The sequence below is a fragment of the Syngnathus floridae genome, chromosome 6 (assembly GCF_059516105.1).
Source record: "Syngnathus floridae isolate MCC-2025c chromosome 6, RoL_Sflo_1.0, whole genome shotgun sequence".
Lineage (NCBI taxonomy): Eukaryota > Metazoa > Chordata > Actinopteri > Syngnathiformes > Syngnathidae > Syngnathus > Syngnathus floridae.
The window spans coordinates 14617473-14637840 of record NC_142418.1 but is presented as its reverse complement, the minus strand read 5'-3'; the positions used below and the strand labels follow the sequence as shown (position 1 = coordinate 14637840).

Here is a 20368-nt window from a genome sequence, read left to right as displayed (position 1 = left end):
TATTCTTTTTAAGTTACGAGCACTTAATTTTGACAAACTTTAAGCACAAACTTGATATACTTATAGGAATTGAAAAAAAAAGACACTAAGTTAAGTGAAAGTGGCTAATTTCCCAGAGCACACCTGTCGCTCTTTCACAGCACATTTTGTTGGCGATCGACAATATTCTTTTATGGTGAGGCTTGGCCGTTAGGAACACGGCGCACTGTGCACGCACCATGAGCGCACCACTGCAACAATTACACTCAGTGAAGGACAGATGCACGACCGCTTCCCCGTGAATGGGATGCGGGGTTCTCTAAAACTGTCCACACACGTGCGCACAATGGCTGAAAAGCTGCACGCAAAGCCGAATAACAACAGGCAGATCGCAGTCAAGCGCGCCTCGGAATTGGCAGCGTCAATGGACGGCGCACAAAGCCCCCCAGCCATGGGAAAAGGGCAAATTGGCAACGGCAACATGCTAGCCTGCCATCATCCTTTGCTGCCTCCCTATTGTTTCACAACAGATGCTATGTCCCATTAAGACGCCGTCAGCTGGGCAAGAATGCCACCAAATTTGTCCACAATGGGAGACAAAAAAAGTGAGGAAAAAAAAACGCACAAAGGTGAACTGGAAAAGTCAGCGTCAGATGAGCTTCATGCATTCGATGAAAACAAACATTTTAGTCGTAAAACAAACTCGCAATAACGATAGTCAATTAATTGCCAATTAATATCATACATGAGCTTTCAAAGTTCATTTTAGACATATTTTGGTATTGTTGTACTGTATTTCTTTTTTTCCTTGACAAATATATTAAAAAAACTACAAATAAATCCAAATCTAACTAAATTAAAAAAAAAAAAACAAACTAAAACAAAGCCTTTTTGGAACTTATAACCACTAATAAAAATGCAACAAAATTCCTCTAAAAGAAAGTCAATACAAAACACGTCATTTCCTTTTGTGGTATATTAGTGTGTTAATGTCTGACGTTGTGTTTGAAAGTAAAGGTCATGCGGGAGTGACAAAGGGCATTGCGAAGCTTCGTTTACCTGCTGCCAAACCGCTGCTTGTTGTGCAAACAGAAACTCTTCCCCACAACACAAACACGTCTAACAGCCGAGCCAGTAAATGTACGACATCCGCTACAATGATTCAATTAACCTCCGATGGTATCAATTTTTCACTATGGCGAAGATGAACACACTTGTCAGCTGCAGGCCAGGCACTCAGCAGGCCCAGATGGCGGCCAACTGCAGAACTGGCTTCTCTTTCCGAGGCCTCTATAGGAATGCTCGAAGGCCTCTACAATTCCCAGTGGATGTCACCAAAAAGAGATGAGAGAGAGAAGCCTGCCATCTGCTTCTAAACACTTCCTCGTTTCTCACTCCGTATCCCCAAATATTTTTGCCACCCCCCGGCGAAGGGTTCCCGAGGTGAGGCTTTAGAACAAAAAGATGAGAATTACGACGGATAAAAAGGCTGCTTTGGAGAATCAGCATTTATTGATTGGTGAAGCAAAGGAATCTGCGTTTCATTCATTCTCTATATTTTTAACTTGCAATTAAATAAAAAAGTGATTTTGAAACTAGAAAATGGCCACAAGGCAAAAATTGACTTTACCTTTGATTTGATTGCTGAACTTTTCATTGCCGAACCAAGATATATAGTCAATACCAAAAGTCTACACACCCCTGTTCCAATGTCAGATTTTGGTTATGTAAACAAATGACCCAAATTTCCATTTCATTTTTTTCAAATACATTTCGAGAAAAGAAGTAAAAATAAACAAGAGAAATTGTTACACGTGTGCACACCGCCTCTCAAAACAGCAAGTGCAAATGTTTCAAAACAATTGCAGACACACACTCTTGTAGGAAATCTTCCCAAAAGTGCGTAAACCATCACATCTTCAAATTTTCTATTTTTCACCTCCTGAAGACCTGTCTGTAAATAATATGGCCGTTTTGCAGGGTGAAACACAACTGTGGATTTTCAAAGGGAGGCGCGGCTGGTGGCCCTCAGTGAGGAGAAGTGTGTGCATCTTTGTGCGTGTGAGTATGTGTGTGTGTGTTTTGCATCAGGCCAACAAGAGTTTTACTGTCGGTTCAAGTATGCCCCCATGTGACCGTTGTGAGAAGTCGTGACACGGCCAGGGGACGAGAGATTTACTTCACATAAACTACCCTTCATGAATATCATTACCCGGTTAACTAATAGTTAATTGTTTTGTTACTGTGACTCAAATGAGGTCGTACTAAAGAAAATGGATGGATATGCTGGACAATTAATGTTTGGAATGATGAACTCAGACTATAGTGTATCATCACGTACTGTAAAAAAATAAAAATAAATAAAAAAAAGTCGCTAGAGCGAAAGACTGGAGTGGCTCCTGCTGAGACGCTGTAGTGGGAAAGAGAAAGCTCATGCCGGGTTCTGAACTGGGTGAGTTGAACTTTGAGCCAAAAAAAGCTAAAACCGTAATCAGTGCGCCCCCCCCCTTCACAAAGCCTTCGATAGCTCAGTTGGTAGAGCGGAGGACTGTAGAGGCCCCTGCTGGAATCCTTAGGTCGCTGGTTCAAATCCGGCTCGAAGGAAAAATTTTTGTTTGACGCAAAGGTAAAAAATTGTGCGGTGCTGGCTCGCTTAGAGAACTGCTGACTCAAAGCTCCGCTAGTTTTTATCTAGCGTGAAAGAGGCGAGTCTGACTGGGCTCCAAAGCAGGTCACATGGTGCCGTTTTTTCCTCAAAACAACTGAAATGGTAAAGATTCAAATCAGAATTGGATGAAGAAAAAAAAAAAAAAAGAAAATCGGGCTGAACATTCCAACCTGGAGAGTATGAAACATTACAATGAATAGCGTTCTTGCTTTGCCAAAGAAACACTTAGAACTTAAAAATGAAATTACTTTGGTAAGAAATCGAGACCATTAGAGCACCAAAATTGAAAGGAGGCATGGTGACACAATCGACACACACGCACCATCCTTATCTGCCTTAATCATCTGGTGTCAGAAAGCGGTCAAAATGAGATGAGCCCAATTCTTTGAGCAGTCCAAATAGAATTGTTACTCAGCTAAAAATGTAGAAGATATCTCCTCGAAGGGATGCTGCAGCAAGAGATGTGTTTTCCTTTTGTCAAGACACACAAATCAGATGCTTTGTTTTGCCCTTTTTGTCAGAACGAGCCGCTTACACAACGGAGTGATAAGACGCGGCGGCGATCAGAAAGGCCATCCTTATCGTCGAGAGCGAGACGTCAAAACCCAGCGCAAATATTTACGACGTAGCGCCGGAAGTAGGTCTTGTATCTGCTTCCTTCCTGTCGTGTTAATCTCCCAAATCGCTTTTCCTGTTGCCAACTTGCACCTCACCCCAAAAAAAAAACGAGGGGGTTCATGAGAATGACATGACATGCTAGCTAGATTTCGGGACACAATCACGATTTTGCAGATCAGCAAATAAATGGCAACGACCACATCTGTGACGAATAAAATTTGAGCCCGTTTTTTTTTTTTTTGCATTTGCAACTTTTAGCCGAAGTGTCTCGTGCCTCAAGATGCTTGTTGTGTAAACTTTATCAAAGTGACTTTGATCCGTCAGCGGCGCCACATCTGGGCCTGTTCGCTTTGTCACATGTGGCTCCCCACGAGCAGCCCTCAACAAGGACGGACATAAAAAGAACAGACGGAGACGGTAAAGTCACTACACAGCCGCCTCGGCAACATTTGTCGCGATCAAACACGTGCGGACCTTTTTGGGCTTTGCGTGTCGGTGAAAATTTGTGGGTTGGCTGCTCGTAAGTTTTTGTGACTACAACCCGGGCTAGCTTGATGACGCTTAAGTGCCAACTTATGACGCACAAGAGATTGCAGACTGTTGTAAAGAGGACACAGTCCGCTCCAAAAGTATTGGAACAGCATCTTGAATTTCTTTGATTTTGAGTTTCAGATGAATAAGAGACGCAAATTGAGAATTTCAGATTTGACTTCAAGGTATTTCCATGTTGATATGCCACCCCCCCCCTCCATTTATTTGTACATGGTGCAGCCCATATTGCTCAAGAGTGCGGTGCGTTCAAGGTCGCCTGGAATGAAAACACCGCCGACCCAAAGCGGGACACGAGCAAGACGAATGTGGCATCGAACTGAAGCTTTTTTCTTTGGAAGAAAAAGATTCATTTCGATTTTTTCCTTTTCACTCATCTCAATCCATTTGTTGCCCAAACCGAGAGAAAAATATTTCAAAACATTACAAAGAGCAGATTGACATTACAGAAAAACAGTAACATTTCAAAGATGTCATGTTTTTTTTTTCATAAATTGGATATTGGCCTTAAATGTTTCTTAGATAATGTCATCTTCATTTCTGTATTTTTGATCGCATCAATTCTTTGTTTTCATTTCCCTGTTGACTTCCAATTTACTCGCCTCCTCCTCGTCCTCATTGTGGCACTGGCAAGTCAAGGACGGTCAAAACCACTTTTTCGCTAACTCGGCCTCCCTCCCTCCCTCCCTGCCCTGTGCACACGACATCCTCCCCTGCTCTAGCGTCTCTTTCGGGTCACTTTCGCTCTTTTCCATTTCTTATTATAAACAGCTGAGAGAAGCCCAGGGGTCCTTTGGAAGCGGGCCAGAGCAAACATTGATATCCAAAAATCCTTCCCAAAAAACACTCCTCCTCCTCCTCCTCCATGCGTAACTCCCTCCTCTGGTACTTGTCCACGTCCAAAGACACACTCGCACAGGCACGCACACACATTTCAGCCCACTGAGAGTCGCAAATCTAAATTTAAAATCTGATGGCGCAATCCTGAAAGTGTTTCTTATCATGTATCAAAAGCATTTATGGGTCAAATGTGATTTTCTTCTTGTCACATCTTTGCTGAAATACTTGGCAGGCTAGAAATAGCTGGCGTCCAAGTAACAATCAAATCTTTTGTCATATTTATTCTCCACTAAGTGCTGCAACGTGTCAATTGCGCAATTACTTCACACTTTTTTGTGTGTGCGCGTTTACTGTTGCGAAGAAAATCCATCCATCCATCCAAAACTTTTGTGAAGTGGTCAAGCACCTCCACACACCTTCGATGACATCATCAGCGACACCGATGACCGATTCCGACGACTAACTCCGACATGTCTCTGGATTGTAACCTTCCATTGTTTCCACACGCACGCATGCTGACAGCTCGTCAATGAGCGGCAATAAAGGTGCCGTGTAAACACATCTGTTGGCGCTGAGTTAGCAGACAGTAAAAGGTCCGCTTGTAAAAAACGCCGCCCGTCGGGCCCCGGCACAGAGCGGCCTTTATCAGCACACTCGTCCTTGCTCCTTCTACACAGCTGCTTGCCGGCGCCGTGTTTGCTCGTTTGCCATCTTTTGTGCAAGCCTTGTTTGAGGGATGCGGCGGGCGAGGAGGTCCGCTCACGACGCTGTGCGTGTTTTATCACCCCGGCTTTATCTCAGCGCCTTAAAACACCGGCAATAATTGGAGTCGTACAAAGCGGCCATTATTTGCCAGACCTGTTTCTGTATTACGGCAAAGCATTCGCTCATTCGGGCGCTGTCGCATCTCGTGCTTCAGCACCCCCCGGTGACCAATCAGGAACCGGGTGCGCTAATCAGCCCACAAGCTTGTCTAGTTTCTGTCCGGTTTGATGACACACGACATTTACAAGCCCTGTTGGAAAGGCAAAAATCATCCACTGTCATGGAGCGCATCTGGATGACACTCGGAACAGATGGGAGGGGGCGAGGACGAGGAGGGCCGTATCATTACCACGGGCACCAGATGAGATGACACCAATGAAAACATTCAATGGCGGTCATCAAATGAGACTCGTTCATTTATTGCAATGACATATATTAAGCAGACTTAAACACACTTTTGGAAAATATTCCTTAGCAACTGCTCTCACTCAATTTCTCCTTTGGGAAAATTTGGAGTGCTCAACGCTGCAAGAACCAAAATGGAAGCAATGAGACATGTCCAGACTTCTTCTTCTTCTAATTCAACCTCAGCAAACTGTCAAATCAGCACACCGCAGGCTACTGCTAGATGAGGTGAGCGTGTGTGTGTGTGTATGTGTCAACCACACTGCACGCCAGTTTGGCAACCCGCCGTATCAATTTCAATGAAAGTAGTGAGCAACAACGCTGACGTGATCTTTCGCTGAAATGACGCGGTGGAAGCGACAGCAAACCATTTTTTGTTGTTTCGATTTGTCAAAAAAACAGGATATTTTTAGTCTTAATATTGGACCACAACGGCCCCGGTTGCAGCTGCACTCGATTAAATCCTGACCACTTGCTGCCATTTTTGGATTATCACCCTCCTAAACGGCTGCAAAGGCTAATTAGACAGGCACGGAGGAATAAAATACAACACTCACAAAGCCACGTGGACAAAATTAAAGTCCCTAATAAATGCATACACTCTCCGGGGTGCACACACACAAATGGGCACGCTTTTGGCGAGGACCACCCAAGAAAGCTTTGAAAACGATGAAAATTCCTCCCACGGCTGGTTGTGCACAGCGGGTGGAGGCGACTCCAAGTATGGAGGCTGGCTGCCTCGCATCGCACCTGCTCGCAATATTTGCTGCCCATCATGCGTGTAAATATGGACCCACGGACAAAAGTAGTACCATGACGCTCTCATCTATACACAGAGAGCCAGTCAACATTTTAGAGGCCATTATCATCATTTAAATGGATTTCCCGGACCCCAAAGACATACTGGAACACACACACACCTAGACCTGCCTTGAAATTCACACACAATGAACACATATCTTGCACGAGTCCACGCCGGGCCTGCATATACAAACAGCTCAATTTAGCTGTGGCTAGCCTCAAGCCCCCCCCTCCCACCCTGAGAGAATTAATAGGTATGGGGGGGCGGACACAGGCTTCGCCTTGTCTCCGTCTAGCAGACTCTACACCCCCCCCCCCCCACACACACACATATTAAGACCCAGTCAGGGCTCCACACAGGCTACGTTATACTAAGAATAGACTAACCACACCTTGAGCTCGTGATTTGACCGGGAGGCAGCCCACCCTCCACTTTTAGAAGCGGTCGGCACATATAAACACATTGAGCTATTTCTAGCAGTCCCTGTGGACTGGAAAAGGCTGCCGGTGACAAATTTGTATGAATAAAATCGATTTCAAATAGAAATTAACCTTTTTTTCGAAAGACAGGAGCTTAAGTTAGCAGCAATCAGGGTGGCGTGATGCGCTTGTGTGCTGTGGCAAATCATCGCGATGGCCTTGGGGAAATGAAATGACAAATCTGCGGGCTGAACTTCATCAATCCCTTCTTTGAAACCCTCACTTGAACCATAACTCTCGTCTTAAACCTACTAACCCAAAGTCTTAATCAAAATAAATCGAGCGGAAGGGCGGGATTTTTGCGGGACTCCCGGGTCAAGATGGTACCTGCTCTGAATAATCGCACAGATTTTCCAAGTCCAGGCTCCAATTTGTGTTATAGATCTATGCTCACGTCCGTCTGATTGGTGCCTGAAACTAAAGAATTATTTTTGACACCCTGTATAGTGTGTATTTATTGCCGTATGGTATTATTAAATAAATTAAAAAAAAATTATATTATAAATAATTTATTTTTTAATTAAAAATAAATAAATTATGTGATTTTTTAAAATTCTTTGATATAATCATCTTTGGCATCACTTTGGACAGTGGATGTATTTAAAGAAACTGGCTGAGCCGTTTAAGAAAAATGTCATCAGAATTTACAGAATTTAATCAGTGACTAACACCTCCCACACTCGAGCTTTTTTTTTTTTGGGTCTTTCAGCCCATAACACAAGGTCGAGTCACTTAAAAGTTTTCAAGCATCGTTAACAATGTCACGACCCCAGACGACAATGAGAACAAATGACGCAGTGTGTCGTCGGGCAGTTGGAGGACTCGGCGGCTGAGTCATCGCAATCCCGACTAGCAAATAAACACCATGGCGGCTCAACTTCACCTGGGACCAAAACCAACACGGATTCATGCTGCTATCTGCACACCCCAGAAATCTACTAGCAAGGAATTCAATGATGTCATTTTGTTCCCAGCCACACTCCCACACTTAACAACCTCCTGAAATTTGGACAGCGGCGGGTGGGCTGCCGACGCCCTCCAGTCTGCGGATTCGCATGTTGCCGACCCCCCCCCCCCAGTTGAGAGACAAAACTCATTTAGGTTAGCCTCAATGAAATAGTCGCTCCCGTTTGGTCAAGTCGTTCATTGCCGCCTATCAGATTTTATTTAGTGCTCAGAACATGCGTCAGACTTTTATTACGTTCATATTTTCCGTTTTATTTGTGCTTACAAAGAGCATTTTGGGGCCAAAACGAAATTCACCATGATGCCCACAAGGGGAGCCGCTAAACACTTTTCATTTATTCCTTTGATGAGCCACTGAATGTGAAGCGAGTCAGGCCAATGATGTCATCGACTCTCATCAACTTAGCGTGGGCAATAAAAGCGTGGTCAAGCGACCCCTACTGCAACCGGACGACACATTTGCGATGGAACAAAGGCCGGCCCCGACCGAACGGAGGCTCAGTGTTTCCTCCCGCGGTGAATCACGCCGGATCCGTTCATGTGGGCGGGCGGGTTTCTATCAGCCTCCATCGCCACAGGCTCTCGGGGCAAAGGCCAGCCTGACGATGACTTTATGTGTGTCTGGAGATGAGGGTGCAGCCCTCCGCAGGTGTGCGAGTGGGAGGAATTACGGTGAAAAGCGTGTGTCGTATGCGCCAAATCGCTTTCTCTTTCCTCCGGTGCAAAGATGAAACGAGAATCTCAAATATATATTTTTCAGTTCCTGATGGCACATATTCCTGCTTGGTGAATATTTCTTGTGCAACTAAAGCACATTTGGGTCACATGACTGCTTGCAGTGAGACATGAGTGGGACAATCCTCCTAAGCAGGGGTGTTAACAAAAAAATAAAATAAAAAAAACAACAACATACTGACAGGGCTGGCGTGTTGTAATTGCACTCCGCTGCAAGTTTTGGACACAAAGTAAATACGAGCATCAGTCTTGGCTGTCACTACTGCACCACTTAGGCTGCAACTGCTTAGATAACATCTATGTGTGTGTGTGTGTGTCTGTGTGTGTGTAAAGAGTAGGGGGGGGGGTGAGTAGACTGTACGGCAGCGTTATCTCAAATACTGAAAGAGAGCCAAGGACAGATACGTGTGCGAGGGAGGAAAGAATTCTTATTTTGGCAAGTGTCGGCGCCAAAAGACCCCCCCCCCTTCTGAAAAAACAAAAAAAGCACAGTTCTTTAACCTGCACGTGGGAGGAAGTCACAAGTCTTAACCTCTCAGTTTTTGGCAAGGAGCAAGTTAGCGTGGTGAGCAAGTCACAGCATGTGAGTCTGTGAAGAGAAGATTGAGGTTTTGCGTGCTTTTTTTTTTTTTTAATAGAACTCAACACCACAATGTCATCGGGTCTAAAATCTTGCCAAGCTTCAATGTGATACAATTGTAGCAGGTTAAAATAATACAAGATGGTGATGACCCAAACACAGGGAAGAAGTGGTAACTAATGAGAGATACTAATTAAAAGGCGGAGTTGGTAGCCACCATCTGGATCAATGTCCAGAGAGCCTTGTCATTACACAACTTCGACTAAATGGCACCCGCACCTCCGGCACAAATCAGGAAGGGATGGCTGGGGGTGGGTCATATTGGGAAGTCCAAACCGCCCTCTGATGCTCACCGAACGCTTGTAATCAAAGGAAGCGGCATGAAAGAGAAGCAATTCACGATGCTTCTCTTTGGTGTGAAGCTTTAAAGTCATAAGCGAGGGGAAATCCATCACTCGGAACAAATCGCAAATCGACTCTAAAGAGTCTGTCACTTCTAAGTGTACTTTTGTGCGGTTACGTCAATTGAGGTCTTTATTTTGGATCAAGTTTACGGGGGCCAAACGGCATCAGAAGGAAGAAGAGGGGGTGGAGAATTCAGCCAGGCGGGACGCCGTCGCGCTTCCTCCAGCCAACGTGGCATCATTGGCCACCAAATGATGACTCAACGCAAATTATAGTGGCGCTAATCGCATGCAGATCGCCACACATGTCTGCAGACTAACGCTTAGACCACTGGAGCCGGATTGGAAGCCTCCCCAGACTGATTTGCCCGGAGGCTTGAATGTGCCCTTCATGTTCCTCCAGACCTACCCTCCCCAAAAAACAGCAATTTGGTTCCTTTGAGGTTCCTTTGGCTTTCATGAAGGATATTTGCCATGCACAAAACGAGCTAGCTTTAAGTCCCGCTCCGTTTATTTTCCGTATAGCGTACTGCTATTTCTACTGATATTGACAGTAAGTTGAAAGCGACTTATGCTAATATCCTAAAAAGCTAACGATATGTTGCCGTTTCATTTAGCGTGAAACAAAAATTTTCATTCCGCGGAAAATTTTCAGCACAAAATGGATTCAGGTAGCGTCTCAAATAGCCTCCGAGTACAAACATTTGTTTTGGATTAAGAGGCCAATAAAACAGTAGCTTTAAAAGTGCTGGTGCAGCGAGGCCTCTGTCCCCCTCTCATTAAAATAATGTGCTGAATTTGGGCTGTAAAAACAAATGCAGCAATTGCCGACATGAGGACTCAATTACAAGAACAACTTGAGCGAGGGGGGGGGGGGGGGGGGTATGAGTTTTTTCCAGTGTGCGTGCCAGTAACTTTTTTTTTTTTCTTACAGCTATCGTTTGATAAATGGCTTGTCAACTGTGCGTACTGTAAGATTGTGTCTATTCAATTATCTCTGCTCTGATTTGTACTTCACGGGTTGTAAACTGTATTTGCTGATTATGAATACTTATTCCAGAAGCGGGCAAGCTTGGCTCAACTCAGTTCTGCTTGGCTCGACTGGACTCGGTTTTGGGGCCGTTTCAAAATTGTAATTTTGGAACCTGACAAAACCGCGGCACATCCAACACATCCGTCAAAACAAGGCACAGTCAAAGACAAACACATGTGTCATTTTGTCATAAACTAAAAAGCTTTCGGTCTGACAGATCTGTGTAACCAAATGCATTATTTTACCAATTACTGATTTTCGCTGACAGCTGAAAAAATGCCATTGTTTAATTTGACACACGACTCATCACAAAAGTTATGTTCCAGACCACCCTGATCTAAAAATACACGATTTAATTGCGCTTTCTGTTTCTTTTTTTAATCATTAAATTACAAAATGAAACGACAGCCGTTTCCTATTTCGTTCTTCTTTTACACACCATCTCAAACTAAACAAGTGTGCTGCCATCTTGTGGTCATAGCCAAATTACAGCCAATATAAACAAAATTTACAGTAGACTAAAACTGTTATCAACCCTACCCCCCAAAAAAATGCAAAACCTGAGACCAGGATGGAGGCGGGGTTAGCGTATTTGTAACCGAGCCATTAAAAAGTCACTTTTTGATCATAAATGCGAGTTGTTCAAGTTACGAGCTATTGCCACACATGAAATGAGAAAAAGCAACATGGCCGAACATCTCCCTGAGCTGAGCAACCAAATAATCTCCATCTTACATTTCTCATGTGATGCGCAGCACAAAATGTCCCAGGGTTAATATCAAGAGCAGCTGTATGGCCCGAGGCTCGACAAGAATAAACACATCCCGCTCTCCCGTGGGCCGCACGGAATTGAATACCGTCCAACGTGCATGAAGAAGAGGGGGAGTAAGGGGAGGGGGGGCACATGCACGGAAAGAAAGTGGCAGCAGGAACGAGTGATGAGAGGAACGAGAAAGATCAAGATAACAATCTTTATCTTAAGTGTATTTGGATTATGAGCATATTTATTTAAAGATGAGGTTCATCGTATAAACCGAGACAAAATATTCCTCTTGTAATGGACTTTTATTCATATATCAGACGTGCCAAATATTTATGGTGTAATATATTTAGAAGGGGGAAGGTTTGACCTTAAGTCGTTTATATTTGAAGCTGTCTAAATTGTGAGTGGTTGTATGGGAAAGAATTCCGCTCTGACAAATTGCTGTGCATTATTATCAAGATGGAGACATAATATACTTTCTGGCATGATTTCCATTCATTCACAGGTTATAGTCATGCCCAAGCATGTTCGCTATACTTTACACGTCTAACCACTAAAACATTTTGTTTTTTTAAATATTTTTGCTTTCTTGTGGCCTCTCAGATAAAACCCCAATGTTCTAAGTATGAGTCATGGTCAAACGGATTCTTTTTTTTTTTTAAACTGCCTGTACAAATTTATCATCTCATGTATTTAGACTTTATTAAAACACACAACATGGCTACTCACGTTAAATGTGTGCTTTTCTAAACCAATATGATTGTTAGATGAAATTGATGAGTCAGAAAATGAATGGTGCCTCGACGAAAACGTCTCAGTTAGTCATCCGTGTTCTCTATCTATGCAGGAATGTGGCCGACGCGCGATGACTTTCACTACGGGGACAAAGGTGAATTTGTTTGCTTCGTTCGCTCGACACAAGAGGGCAGGGGGAGACGACTCAGGTGGAGTCGGCCTGCCGACTCAAAATGCTGCTGTTCGACGCCATTCAAATGCTAATTGATGCTAATGCCGGCTAAAGTTACGTGCTAGGAAGTTTTAGCTCTAATGTTGGTTCAAAACTTGTCAGTGAATGCTAACAACTTAAAGTATTTCTGTGAAAAGCAAAAAACATCCTAACCAGATTTTAGACAGACTAGCATAAAATGTAAAAGTGTAAACATTAGCACGAATGCTAAAGCAACATAAGCTGTGTCCTTCTAAACAAAAGTATCAACGTTAAATAATGACATACACTCAAGCACAAGTGAGTTACAACTATTGAGATGGAGGAGATCCAATCTCTGCTTTCAGATGTGGCTTGCTCCTTGCGTTGACAAAATAAACAGCGTAAGAGTGCCAAAGGCACATCTCCAAGGCCAAAGCAAGCCCACAGGCATTTCTGTCATTTGGGCTCAAAGAAGGTTTGCTTCACATTGGCACAACTTCCACTGGCCAATGATGTCACCCGCAGGTGAAAGTGACCCTGCTGTTTTTGGTTTCTGCCCCTCCTGTGCCACCATGACACAATCCCATGTGAAGAAAGACCAGCAGATACTTAGCTGTCTATTCAGCGTACATGATAGTGTGGTATCTGTTACCTGCGCTGAATGGCGCTTAGTGGAGCGGCTTCTATTGTACCTACGGATATGGAGACGACGACCTGGCCGCTGATCCGGTGTCCTACGCTCTTGGGTTTCCTTCAGGGACGCCCTGGTATCTTTCCATTTGGCAAACATTCTGTCTGACTTCCTGTCCAGGGCAAGGACATGACTGCTGAACATCTCCTGAGACATGGTGACAATTTAGCTCATCTTGAGTTTCCCGAGTTTGTGATCAGGGTTTGTCCCACCTTCAAATAAAAGTATCTTTATGGAAATGTGCTGTTAATCATCGCTCGACATACTTCATTTACAATAGGAGAAAGTCACATTATTTATGGATGACAAACACGAGACTAGCTGGAGGGCTGAGCACTATTTGACTTCAGTTGTATCTTCTTTGGTTGGCAACCTCATCACAATGTTACCCGAAGCTAACAAAGCGGCCATTGTATGTAAAGATTATTTTCGATTGAACCACAAGCAACATGTCAGGATCGTGAAGGAAGGAGACATATCGCTATATTATGATCATACAAAAAAACTGTGTGTGGCTAGCAGAGTGCAATCTGGCTACAGAGACTCTCCACACTTCACTTTTTAACCGCTTGTTGCAGAACCCTCGCACACTGCAGTCCGGTATTGTAACACCACAGCAATTCATCGGCGCTAAAAGGCCGTCATGTTTTCCTTAAGCTGAGAAAAGCGAGAGCATCCTCGAGGGAAGCTGGTAAAAGGTGAAACTCAAGACGAGAGCTGCTTGGCATGGCGCTGGTTAAAGCGTCCTCCTTTCAGCAGCGCCGGGAAGGCAGACAAACGGCTTCCCAGAGGCGGAGGGGTCAGCACTCCTGGGAAGGCGCTCCACTCTTTTCTCAGTCAGAGAAAGAGCCAAGGCTTCCACCCAGAAGCTCACAATCGGCCGGCGATGCATGACAACATGTCCCATTGACACACACACACACTCATATGACACACTGCATTAACCTGCAGCTACATTAACCCCCTCTGCACTATCCCATTTGTTTCCAGGCATGTATCAATTTCCTCAGCAAGGCGAGTTCCCTCACACATAAATCCAATAAAGCAGATTTTTTTTTTTGCGCAATTTAAAAGTATTCCCAGGTGTCTCCGTAAAATTAAATTCTGCAAAAACGGGTACAAACATCATTTTTTAATGTAGATGCTGCCAAAACGATCAGAGTATTTGTTTGTTGGTCTCGCACTAACAAAGATAGTCAAACATCCCCCGCCATCGATCTAGGGCAGGGGTGTCAAACTCATTTTTGACACGGGCCTCGTCGTAGTCATAGTTGATTGTCGTCTATATAGGCAACAAAATAAAGTGATGAAGAACTAGTTTTGAAATCAGAGACTAGTAAAAAATGTGTAATTTTAGTCTTGACACATGCGAAATTTATCTTGGTGGGCCGCATGAAATGATATGGCGGCCGCATCTGGCCCATGGACCCCAAGTTAGACACCCATGATCTAGGGCGAGGTTAAATATGTTAAATAAGCAAATAAAGCAGCGTTACGTCGACTTCACGTAACGCTCACTTCAGCGAACACGAACAGACCGTCATTTTCATTTCCGCATCAAAGTCAAACAATCTAGTTCAGATTCCCCCATTGATCCCAGGCGCTCGCCGCGACCTGACCTTTTATCCCCAACCGATAATCCCGCTGTCCGCAGACACGTGTGATGTTTACGAGAGTGACGAGCCGCCTTGATGAGGGATTTTGGGACACACGCGTGAGCTCGCGCCGCCGCTCCAGCCTCGCCTCGCGCTTCAAAGGACTTCACATTCAAGCGTCTTATTTGGGACCTTGTTTAGACTGTATGCATGTATTTGAACAGGGATCATTGTGCGTGCGTGTGCATGTGTGTGTGTGTGTGTGATCATGTGCCGCCTCCAACGAAAGCCAATAACAGAAGTCTTTATGGCAAAGGTCGCGCGTTTAACCCCTACATTTGCAAATGCATTTCGCTAGCTCTCTGTTTGGATTCTCCCGAGGCGGAGTGCCAACACTGCGCCGCTTGTTCACTGCACAAATACGTCAAGTTGCCACGTAAATGCATAAAGGTCAACTTCGAGCCCACAAGGGGCCGTGTACATTAATCTGGCTTAACGAAAAAAAGAAACAATGTTGGTTTTGGTCATTTACATGTTGACGTAAGCCCATTTGGGTGTGCCGAAACTTCAAATATGGGTCGTTCTAGAATTGGAGGACATTTTGTGTCCCCTGACATGAGATTCCATACAATCCACGCGCAAAAAGCAGAAACATGCACTTGGAGTAAATCATGGTTGTCATGTGACTAAATATAATCGGAGCTAGAGTACATGTGATTCCTCAAGTCGGCTCTTTACAATAAGCAGCAGTTTGTCAAATCGTCGACAATTTATCAAAAAAGAAGCTTCGAGCTGGTTTATTGCCAACCTTGACTGTCAAAGTAAACATAAAACAAAGAGATTACACATTTAAAACGAGCAAATAAATAATTGAAGAAAAGTCCCACTAGCTTAAAAGGCAAAGTCAAACCGTAAAATAAATTCTATTTTTTTACCCACTTGCCGTCAACTGAAACGGAACTGATTATTGGTATTTCCATTTATTTCAATGGGGAAAGAGGATTTGAGGTACGGATGTTACGAGCGTATGTCATAATGTGTTTTATTGATGCTTTCCTGTTTGTAAACGTATGTTTTTAAAGGTACAAAAGAAATAAATTCACTACTTTTAGAAGGTAGACTTTCTATTGCCTGTAAATCACACTGGCTGACGACGTACTCGAACACCACATGTGGCCCGCCGTGTCTCGTGCGAGAGGAAATTTAAAAAAAAAAAGTAACGTACAAGATGTTCACAAGCACTTTGCTGGTTTTGCGGCCTCGCGTGTTGCCCGCCATGAACTTACAGCTGTGTCAGTCACAACACATCAAAATCAAAGATGCCACGTTTGTCATTTCCCATCTTTGAAGGCTTTTTTTTTTTTCTCGTTAAATCTCTCGACTTCAGTTCTTCTGAAGTAATACTTCGCAGAGAAGAAGACAAACAATTACGCTTCTCACGGGAAACGCCGCAGACGAGACACCTGACAGCCTCCGGAGCCCCGGCGTGACCCCGATGCTACTTCCTGTCTCGGCACGGCCCGTCTCGCAGGAAATAGCCAAGAAGGTGATTTCTGTGTGTGTGTTGACAGGCTATACCTCAGAAGTGTGCCAATACGGCAACTGTCTGCGTGGGAACAATAGCACCTGTCGCTCCGGGCAACCAGACAATAAAGGCCAGATGGGAGCCAGGGCGGAAGCAAACACCAGCCCCAAGCAGGCCCCCCCAAGGTATGGAGAGCTGCCATGTGATACATGCATATCCATCTGACAAAGAACACGATCGCTTTTGATTGATACCTAATACAAAACGGCCGAGGGCGCTCGTGAAAATGTGACATTTTTGTTGAATCTCGATTGACAATCCACACAATCCTCAAATTCTTGAACCTAAAGGGACTTTTTGACAGTTCAATCGGGCTTCCGACCACAAAACAGTACAAAAGTCTTACTAAAGTACAAAACGATGTAAGATTGAATCTGATTAAATACGGGGTACCCCAAGAGTCAATGCTAGGACCCCATTAGTTCAGTCTGCATATGTTAGCGTTGGGTCTCATGCTTCAAAACGCCAAAGTTGATTATTGTGACAACACGCAACTATATTTATCAATGTCCCCAGCAGATCAATTTTCGTGTTGTGACTAAAAAGTTCAGCCTTGATTTCATGAGATCACTCAGATCATCACGTCCATCTGAAGTCAACACCAACGGCTTTCCATCTGTCCGCGTTCCCTCAGCTCAGTCCGTATTTGTTTCAAAACACACGTGTGGAGGAGTTATCCAACATGAGAAGCACGGTGTGACTTCACGCCTCGCGAGCTGCGCAAACATGTTAGAGGAAATTGGCTACACAGTATTTACATTTTGAAATGACAGCAGCGTGAGGAAAAGCTACTTTGTGGTTGAGTGTTTGAATAGATCCAGTTGAAGGCTAGTTAACTGCTGTGTGGGGGGGAAGGAGGGGGGCGTTACGCAATATGACTTTTTTGGATTGCGTTTACTCGAAATGTTAAGATTTTTTGAAAGGTTATATTTTATTTTGATTTTTATATATATATTGTTTTACCACATGTTTAGTAATATTTTATTTATTTATTTTATTTAAAAATATATATACATATATTTCTATTTAATTTATTTTTTCAATTATTTTTTTACCACATATTCTGTAAGAATGTTGGTTATCAATTTAGATTTTTTAATCATCTTACTCTCTGCTGCATTCAATAGCTATAGATGACAAACACAACTCACTAACCTAATTAAATCCAGTTCTGGTATAGGCCCGTTCTTTCAATAACACAACATACTGGGCTGCCCACTCGAATATATTCAAAAGTGTTTGTTCCTTTTCCTCGCCTGGTGACAGCGATGCGTTGAAGAACCAAACTAACCTGTCGTCCCGCCGCCGCCGAGCTGAATAGACGGCGAGGAAAGTGAATGGCTTGCCTGCCCGGTCCGGGTCGCCATCTGCTCTTTATCCAGCGTGGCAGCGAGCCCTCGGCCGGCTCCTTGGCACCTGAACACAAAACAAATATACAATCAGCGTGCCTAATGTAAAGTGTGTACGATAATTGCAATGAAAAGCCCTGCGCTGTTCTTTGTTTGCAAGCAAACAAACGCTCATTTGAACATGAATGATGACGCTTTGAGTCTCAGGGCCTTTTCCTCCATAATGAGTCAGTCAATTGAAGAACAAGAGTAAGTGTTTATTTGTGGCCGTCATGTGCGGAGAAAAGGAAGGAGGAGGGGCGCATTTGTACACTCCAAAAACAAAATAAAGAATGTGTTTGGCGTTTGAGTGGCAGGACAAGAGAAGGATTTTTTTTTTTTTTTTTTAAACGTCTCCGTGTGTACTTCAAAAGCAAAGCCAGACTTTTTGTTTTTCCAAAAATAGTGCGACTGGGGAAGGTGCGTGACGAGTGAGAAGGAAACATAGCAGCTGTTTGGACTCTCCCTGAGACAAGACTTAAAAACAAACAAAAAAATCTGTTTACACTCCAACACAATTTCAAGTGGCTTTTTATTGTGGGCAGCCTAAAGCACTTCTGCGCAATAATCATCGTGATAAGCCACACTAGGGAGACACTTTTGTGAAAACAATTTCAGAGAAATACGCTTTTTTTGTACAGACAAAAAGTGCATATGATTACATGAGGTCATGCGACCACTTCTCCATTGATCTACACTAAATGTTCCCTTTATAAACTGATCACTGTGGAATTGATCAAACCATGTAATTGTTTTCTTTTTTTAGTTTCTTTGTGGTAATATATATAATGTAATGGTTTCAAAACATTTGGTGACCTATTCGGTCATAACGTTTTTAGCAGCTTTATGACACACACACGCAGAGCCCTCGGAATCACTGAAAGCAGTCAATCTCATCCGAGCCTTTGTGTGGATGCGTGCGTACGGATGCGTGCGCTAGCGTGTTTCTGGTTTTAGCGGTCCATGCACCGTCATTAACCCCTTGTCACGTTGGAGAGACCACCCACGTTTGCCTTTCTGTGTGCGTGTGTGGCCTGGGCTGCGGCATTGTCCTGCGTGTTATCTCTCCACTTCAGTCCTGCCCGTTTATGCCACGAGGATAACCATCCCGTCTGGGATCGCAAGCGCCGCCATCGCCGCCGCAATGAGCCAGGCGACAAACGACTGGAAAATAACAGGCTTGAGTTAGCATTTCATGTCGCCCTTCTCTTGAGACGCAACGGTAAATCTGAAGAATAATCGACAGAAGTGAGCGTACTACCGATTGAATTGATCATTTTCGCTGACTCAGGTGTTCATGCATGATGGCGAACATCCGCAGACAAGCGTCCGGAGTGGCGCTTTACTATCGTTCCTCCTCAATTACTGCTCCTTGCATTGTATCCACACAGCTGGCCCTGCTGAAGGGGGTGGGGGGGCTGGGGGGGGGTCACTGTTAACACGGCGCAAAGCAAACGTCTGAAGAACGACGCGGCCTTGAAAAGCTAAAGTCAAGCCAACATGTCACTCAACATCAAAACAGCATCGGTCCGCAAGGCACAGGTGTGCACGCGCACACAATAAGAACACACACACACACACTCGGGAGGTGGAGACGGTTCAATCACGTGTAAAGAAGACGACTTGAAAATGAATTTTTTTTTTCCCAGGTATTTGTTTTCCTGGAAGTGAACTATCGTCATCATCGTGGCCTGTGGCACCTCCCAAACAGATTCATAAAAAAAAGAAACAGCTGGCTTCTTCGAAACCACGACTGGGTTGGTTTCCTGATATGGGTGGGGTTCTGACACGGGCAACATAAACATGAAATTATTATTATTAAAGGTCATTAGAGAGAAAAAAAAAATAAAATAAGATGATTACGAGCTACGCTGCAGAATGACAGAGGCTCATTGGAGAAACAACGTTTCCATCCATCACGGAGTATTTACTGGCCCGCTTCCTTCCTACCGACCGACACCGTCAGTGTGCTGGACCTGGCCTCTGAACTTTAGCCTCCATATCACCCACCATAAATGTCCAACGTTTGAACAGAGCATTCTTAGCCAGGGTGAGGCAACAGCGGAGCTCGGGGGGGATCTGGAGCCGGCCCCCTCTCTGCTTTATGGTGCTCATTTAGGAGGCTGCCAACAAACCACGTTTGTGTGTGTGTGTACGTGAGTTGATTTAAAGTTACAAATAATAACGATTGAGCAGTCCTGGAATCCGGCTGGCTCCATAGCAAGCTAACCATCAACTAATAATGAGTGTTGGAGACAGACAGACAGAGAGACAGGAAGTGCTTTTACTAAAAACAAATTAAAACCTTGAAGGAACTGTAGTAAACATTCCCTAAAAACCATCACATTTGCCAAATCTCCAACAAACTATATTGCGCTTCACTTGCGACACAATATTGGAGAAAAACTTTTCACTTCTAATTAACCAGCAGAAATTTTTTATAGTGATTTTTTTTTACAATAGAACACTGATACCACATTTTTTAATATTATTAATTAATATATGATTTTTTTAACAATATAACACTGATGCCACATTTTTCAATATTGTGTTTTAATAATTTTATGTGTTCAATGTAGGGACACGTCTTGTACT

The 20368-nt window shown here is 43.9% G+C and overlaps 1 protein-coding gene and 1 non-coding gene across 2 annotated transcripts in view; one reads left to right on the top strand and one right to left on the bottom strand.

Moving 5' to 3' along the window:
* Positions 1-20368, bottom strand: part of LOC148396759 (alanine and arginine rich domain containing protein) — a 62231-nt gene that overhangs the window by 26982 nt on the left and 14881 nt on the right. The window contains exon 2 of the mRNA XM_088377897.1: positions 17677-17801. The gene's annotated coding sequence lies outside the window, so the exon portion shown is untranslated. The remainder of the gene's footprint in view (positions 1-17676; positions 17802-20368) is intronic.
* trnay-gua (transfer RNA tyrosine (anticodon GUA)) lies at positions 2497-2583 on the top strand. Its single transcript is given in 2 exon segments — positions 2497-2533; positions 2548-2583. It is a non-coding gene; the product is annotated as a tRNA-Tyr (tRNA).